At 46.7% G+C, this 7,362-nt stretch overlaps 1 pseudogene; it reads left to right on the top strand.

The window, feature by feature from the left end:
* Positions 1 to 4,091: 4,091 nt before the first annotated feature.
* LOC123096585 (wall-associated receptor kinase 3-like) overlaps positions 4,092 to 7,362 on the top strand; it is a 59,308-nt pseudogene continuing 56,037 nt past the window's right edge.

The following is a 7,362-nucleotide window of genomic DNA, read 5'->3' as shown; positions in this document are numbered from 1 at the left end:
TCCGAAGACTAGTAAAATTGGCGGATTCTGGAACCCCAAGGATTCAACGGTATATGGATATGGAAAATATAAGATTTCTGATCCTAGCGGGAAAAGGCGGGGAAGAGATACCCAATAGGATATAGGATCCTTCGGAGGAACTTTTGGTAATGGCCATGATCCTCTATGCTATTTTTTATGTGTTCTTAGTTCTGTTGAACTTTTTTCATTCTTTTAAACAAGAATCTAATAAACTAGAATTGAGTCAGTGCAAAAAGGAGAGAGAGGAAAGTGTTAAATGGAGAGAGTCGACTAATCAGAGACTTTTAGGATCTTCTTTACATCAGGTAAATCTGTCGACCCTGTCCGTTTTTTTCTTTAAGTTACGACTCTTTGCTGCTTACTTCTATCAAGCCATAGGGAAAGTCTATGATGAATTTGGAAGACTCATCTCACTCTTACTCTATGGCTCGGACTTAATGGGGGAAGAAAACATCTTCCATAATTTCTTTTTTGTTCAATACTGGACAAAAAAGAAAAGGAAAAAAGGAATAACAAAACAATTTAGCAGTCTATTCTATTTTTTCTTCTTCTCCTCTATTCCTTTCTTCTTCTCCTCTTTTTTTTCTTCTTTTTTTTCTTCGATCTTCTCCTCTATTCCTTTCTTATTCTCCTCTTTTTTTTTTCTTCTTCCTCTTCTTATTTTTTATCGGTTATGTCGTTGTCGATATACGTACACCCTGACTGATAACTTCGACATGAGGGGGGGGGGGTCGATAAATAATAGAACTAGTTAAACTAGTTTATTTTTAGTAAGTACTACTTTATTTTATTTGTAGTAAGTGCTTTGAACTACTTGATCTAATAAAACTACTTTATTTTACTATAGAAGTAGTTTATTTTTAGTGAGTGCTTAATTAGTAGTTGAACTAGTTGATTTAATAATACTACTTTATTTTACTATAGAAGTAGTTTTTTAGCATGAAAATTAATAGAACTAGTTTATTTTTTTAGTTCAAGCAATTATTCCCGCATCAACGTCGACGATGCCTATCCCGCATCCTCGTCGTCGACTCGGCGGAGGAGGCCGGCTTAATCAGAGGGGCCATGTCCGGAATTGGGCTCCGCCGGGCTGGTATTGGGAGGTGCTACATTCCGGGGGCGTAGGTTGGTGAGGAGCGAGCCTGTCGTTGACCCGATCCTTGTTTGGTGGCGATCGCGTGTGCCAGTGACGGTGCCGAGGCTTCCGGACACCGCGGAGGTGGTACGTCACCGTGTCAGCGAGGAGGACGAGCACGTCCGTCGCTACATGGTTGCGTTGGAGGGCAGGTTCGACAATACCTGGCAGGTCCTTCTCTTTGGGTGTCCACCACCCGCGCAGATACCCGTCGGGCGCTACGGTTCTAGCTGTAGTAGCGATGCTATATGTATGATAGTATTCGAGGTGTATTAGTGATAATATTTGACGATGTACGAACTCAAGAGATGATGTAGTTTTGCTTATAATTCAATGTATCCTAATTTGTATACTACTTTATTTTGCGATTTGATTTTGCTTATTGAATGCTCAAATTGGAAAACTACTCCTACTTTGAATGCTAAAATTGGAGAGCACTATGCAAGGCGTATGCATATGATTAGTTGATAGCTTATAGGGTTATTGTTTTCGCAGAAATCTAGGACCCCCCTCCATCATCCCCGCTGTCATCCCCGTCACCGACCCCCTCCGACCTCGAGGTGAGACCAGCCAAATCCTTTTTTAGAAAGATAATTAAACGATATTTTGGGTTGACTTTAAGTCTGTCGAGTCTCCACCATATATGAGAGGACGAAGAATCCCGACTGTTGTCGTGGGGGTAGCTTCTCCTTTGTTCCCATGTGCTAGACAATTTAGTGTAATGCACTCGGGAACGAAAGGAGGAGCTACCATCACCGACGGTTGCAAATGTCAGAGAGGAATCAGTGAGGGAGAGTTCCACCATATATATATGAGAGGACGAAGAATCCCGACTGTTGTCGTGGGGTCGCTTCTCCTTCATTCCCGTGTGCTAGACATTTCGGTGTAATGCACTCGGGGATGAAAGGAGGAGCGACCATCACCAATGGTCGAATGTATACACCACGTGAGCTAAGAGTTTTCAAGGAAAGACTCGACAGACCGATAGTCAACCCGTGATGAATAACAATGATCTATTTTAGTTTTTGTAGTACATATATTTAATTGTACAAGTTTAATCTTTGAATTATGAACGTAGGTAATGTCGTCATCGCAAGACGAAAGTCTCCCGGGGGAGTGCAGCTGGTGCCACGACGATCGAGGTCTGTGCGACAGGCCTCGCCTGGACGAAGATTGGCGCTTCAGCATTAAGCTTGAGGAGACCTTCGATGTTGAAACGGTACGCAACGACGACAAGTGTTTTTTCGTAATTAAGCATGACTTCAACTATTTCAACATGTAATTTTCATCTTTTACAATTCGAGTAGCTTATCCCATGCCATGCAAGACGCTATGTCTTGGAGAGGATGGATTTTGAAGACCATGAAAATTATGAAACAAAGAAAATTCACCTAAGGACTCATCATGGTATGGATTTTGAAGTAAATCTGTATAATTCTGAGAGCGTAACCCATTTTGGTTGCAAAAATTGGGAAGCACTTTGCATGATGTATCGTTTTTATGAGGGTATGCTTATCACCATGGATCTTGGTGATCCTGACATCGACCAAGACAATATGGACATTTGGGTCCTTGTTGATACGCTTCCAGTTGTACCGCTATGTGAGTTTCTCAAACATAGTTATTAACTAATTTATATTTTTTATTTCAAAATAGTTGACAGCTTATTTTCATTCGTCAAAGAATGTGCGGAAGATGGTAGACAAAACCAACTACATCGATGGCTCCGAATTAACTTATCAGGAGAAAAATCATCTGATCGCATTTTGTACTGATCTTGAGAATTAAAATATCTGCAATCAAACTCCTCAACATTATGGTCAATACGTGTCACTAGTGCACGTGTTGAACTACGGTAACTACCATGGAGATACCCTGGTAAGATTTTTTACTATTACGACATCCGTGCATCTTTTGCCTACTTCTAAAACTAGTACATCATTGCTAACTATGAAGTTATTACTATGTTTTTCAACAGAGAATCCCGATGGATTGTGTGCCTCATTGATGTATCAGAATGGTAGCCTTCATGTTTTGAACATACAACCAGGCCATCCTACGAATCTCAACTATCCATACCGGATTTCTAAAAGAAGTGGAGACATGCTAATCAAAGAATGGAAAAATGTATGGACAGTCGTAAGGAGGTTCTTGGAAGCAAAAGGAAGCGAAACGCAAGAATTGGAGACATGATGATCTCCATTCTCCATAATGGAGAGTCATGGTCTATATTGTTTTATGCTATTTTACCTTAAAGAGGGTATTTAGGTCCTACCTAATACTGATGACCATGTGCTAAGAACAATTAAGTAGGGTTGGTTGGATGACTATGAGGATGATGATCGTATGACTTGTAATTAATAACGAGTAGAAGTTGTATGATGATGATTAGTAGGACTATTATTATGATGATGCATGATGCGAGCATGAAGAGTTATTATATATCAGTGGGTGAAATGAAGATGGATTGGATTCAAGTGAAGGCAACATGCATGTGGTGCATGTCAAAAGTAGTACAATCCAAACTTGATCAAGTTAGGATTAGTATTACTTTCGACATGCACCACATGTTGCCTTCACTTCAATCTAAGTCATGTTTAGGCATAGCAGTAGCAGTAGCACGGAGATAAGAGGGGACACATCTCTCTATTAGCTAACTAACAACCTAAATTAACCCCCAAAACCCCTAAACCACCTCCTTTAAAAAAACAAAACCCCAGCCCTTGAAATGCTGACGCGTGGACGCTTATTGGTCCCGGTTGGTGCTACCAACCGGGAACCAAGGCCCTCCTGCCTGGGCTCGCCGCAGTGGTCACGTGGAGGCCCATCTGTCCCGGTTCGTATAAGAACCGGGACTAAAGGCCTAGGGCATTAGTAACGACCCTTTAGTCCCGGTTCCACAACCGGGACAGATGGGCCTTACGAACTAGGACAAATGGCCTTTTTTCTAATAGTGAAGATACTCATCGACATGTCTTTTGTGCTGATGTTCTCGGCAGCTGCACCGCAAACGTCGGCCACATTATCTGGAGCCTGTTAAAATGTATATTGTTAGGATATAGGAGTCTGTTTATATTGTACTTATCTCCTGCAACCACCTGTAATCTGTGCCCTAGTTGCACCCATATAAATACATCCCAAGGCCACCATGTTGGGTGCGTCGATCCAATCTATTTATTCTTGGATCGCACAATGGGCTCCCCTACGGCTTCCGCTTCCACTTCCTCTGCCCTAACCATGCTCTTCCTGCCCGCCGCTTTCAATGGGCCACCGGCTTCTGCCGTTCCACCTCCCTCCGCCATCCTGATCACCGCCAAACTCACCACCTCCAATTTCCTCCTTTGGAAGGCTCAAGTCCTTCCCCTCTGCGCATAGCCGGTGCCACGGGCTACGTCGATGGCACTCTCCCGGCTCCTCCCTAGCTTCTGGACCCCGAGGACAAGGGGGTTTGCGCTCCCAATCCGGAGTATGCCACCTGGTTCCGCCAGGATCAGATCGTCCTCAGCTATCTCCTTGCCTCTCTCTCTGATGAGGTATTTCAGCAGGTGCATCGGCTGGAAACCTCTCGTTCCATCTGGGCTCATGTCGAGGAGATGTACACCACCCACTGCCGCGCCAGCATCGTCCAGATCAAACTAGACATGGCCGTCTTCAGGAAGGGAACCCTTTCCATGGCGGACTGCTTCGCCAAGATCCGTGCCAACGCCGACCAGCTCGCCGCTATTGGCCGCCCCATGCATGAAGAGGACATCATCACCGCCGTCATCACCGGTCTCGACAGCGACTACGAGCCCCTCATCACAGAATACACCACCCGTCCCGAGGACATGATGCTTGGTGAGTTCTACTCCCACGCGATTTCCTTCGAACGGCGCCACGAGTACAACGCTGCTCGTCTTCATCTCCAGCATGGCGGCTCCTCCGTCAACTACGTCGCCCGGGACCCCAACGGCAACACCAACAACAACACCAATCGGGGCAAGGGAAACTGCCGCGGCAAGGGCCGCGGCAACTCCGAAGATCGCGGCAGCTACAACAACAATTCTCGCGGTGGCGATCGCGGGAACTGCGGTGGCGGCGGCACGCGCCAACAAGGTGATTTTGGTGGCAACCGTGACGGTGATCGCGGTGACTACGGTGACCGGGGCGACAACCGCGTCTAGCGTCAGCTCTGCCGCGGCCCTGGGTACTATGCCTGGGAGTGCGGCCAGCGCTACAACCATGCGTTCCAACCTCAAGAGTCCAAGATGGCCGGGCTTGCTACTGCTTCTCCTCCTTCCATCCTAGGTGACCCTGCTTGGTTCACTGACATCGGGGCCAGGGACCACATCACCGGCGATCTGGATTGCCTCACGGTCCGGGAGAAGTACCTAGGAAGACACAGCATCCACACAGCTGACGGATCAGGTTTGCACATAGCTCATCGTGGTCATGCAATTCTTCCTACCCCCTCTTCTAATCTCAAACTTCGCAATATCTTGCATGTTCCTAATGTTGACAAGAACCTTCTCTCTGTCAATCGTCTTGCCGTTGATAATCATGCTTATCTAAAGTATTACCCTACTCATTTTCTTATGAAGGATTTGACCACCAAGAGGGTTCTTCTTCAAGGCAGATGTGAAAACTGGCTTTACCCCATTCGGCCATCATCTGATCATGCTTTGTCTTCTGTTAGGTTGTCAGCTGAAGATTGGCACGCAAGGCTTGGCCACCCATCCACTCAAGTCGTTCAGCACGTTTTATCATCCAATAAACTAGTTTCCTCTAGTCGGTCTATGACCCATGTGTGTAACGCGTGTCAACAAGGCAAAGCACACCAGCTTCCTTTTCCTAGATCCTCAAGTGTTTCTTCCTTCCCTTTAGAACTTATTTTTTCGGATGTGTGGGTACCTGCCAAAACATCATCTGGTGGGTTCCAGTACTATGTCTCTTTTATCGATGATTATAGTAAGTTTGTGTGGATCTATCTTCTCAAAAGAAAATGTGATGTGTTTGATGTTTTTCGTGACTTCCTTGCTCATGTTGAACGCCTTCTATCTCGCAAGATTTTATGTGTTCAATCCGATTGGGGTGGGGAGTACGAGAAGCTTAGAAACATGTTTTTTCGTCAACTTGGCATTATGCATCATGTTTCTTGCCCACACACACACCAGCAAAATGGTTCAGCTGAAAGGAAACACCTTCATATTGTTGGGGCTCTCTTTACTATCACATGCATCTATGCCGCTACGTTTTCGGGATGAGGCCTATCTCTCAGCATGTTATCTTATCAATCGACTCCCTAGTCGTGTCATTGGCAACCTTAGTCCTATGGAAAAATTATTCAACACCAAACCAGACTACACGTCGCTTCGTATGTTTGGTTGCGCTTGCTGGCCCAACATGCGTCCCTACGACACACACAAACTCGCCTTTCGGTCCCAACAGTGTGTGTTTGTTGGCTACAGCATCCATCATAAAGGGTATAAATGTCTTCATCTACGCACAACTCGTGTTTATATCTCTCGAGATGTCACGTTTGATGAAAAAGTTTTTCCTTTTGCCAACCCGTCTGCCTCTCCCATACCACCTCACGTTGCAGAACAAACCATCCTTTCATTCCCGCATGACCACATGAAATATCTTATATCTGCTTTGTCTTCTAACCTAGATGCAGGATCTCCTCCGATGCGGAAGATCCCAGGTGTGCGAGGCGCTCCCGCGTCCCAGGAAGATCCGGGCATAGGATCCGGAGCTGATCCGGCCTCAGATCGCGTAGCCTCTCCCGAAAGCGACAGCGACGCGCCAGGTGACCGCGGGGAGGCGCCTCATCAGCTGGCCCACGTGGCGGCCTTCGACGGCCCGGTCGCCCCTCCGCCCGCCCCATCCTTCTCAGTGGTGGGGCCCGCCACTGGCCTGGTTCCCTCCGCCCTGACTCGCCACACGCTGCTGTCCACGTGCCCGATCGCCAGCCAGTGGGCCGGCCCTGTTCCGCGACAGGCGCGCCTGCGTCCCCTGGTCCCTCCTCGGGATCGCCGCTGGATTCTCCTCCTGCGCCTGCTGGCCACACGGGATCCCAGGAGGATATGATTCCCTCCTTGGCTGCCGCTCCTGGATCCTCTGTGCCTGGGTCTACTGCATCTCCTGCTCATGCAATGGTGACTGCACAAGTGATCACACTTGCAAAGTTGCACACCGTACGGATGGTACTGTCAACTATGATCCAT

Source organism: Triticum aestivum, chromosome 4D, assembly GCF_018294505.1.
Source record: "Triticum aestivum cultivar Chinese Spring chromosome 4D, IWGSC CS RefSeq v2.1, whole genome shotgun sequence".
NCBI lineage: Eukaryota > Viridiplantae > Streptophyta > Magnoliopsida > Poales > Poaceae > Triticum > Triticum aestivum.
The sequence above is the reverse complement of the archived record's forward strand: the minus strand, read 5'-3'. Positions and strand labels throughout refer to the sequence as shown.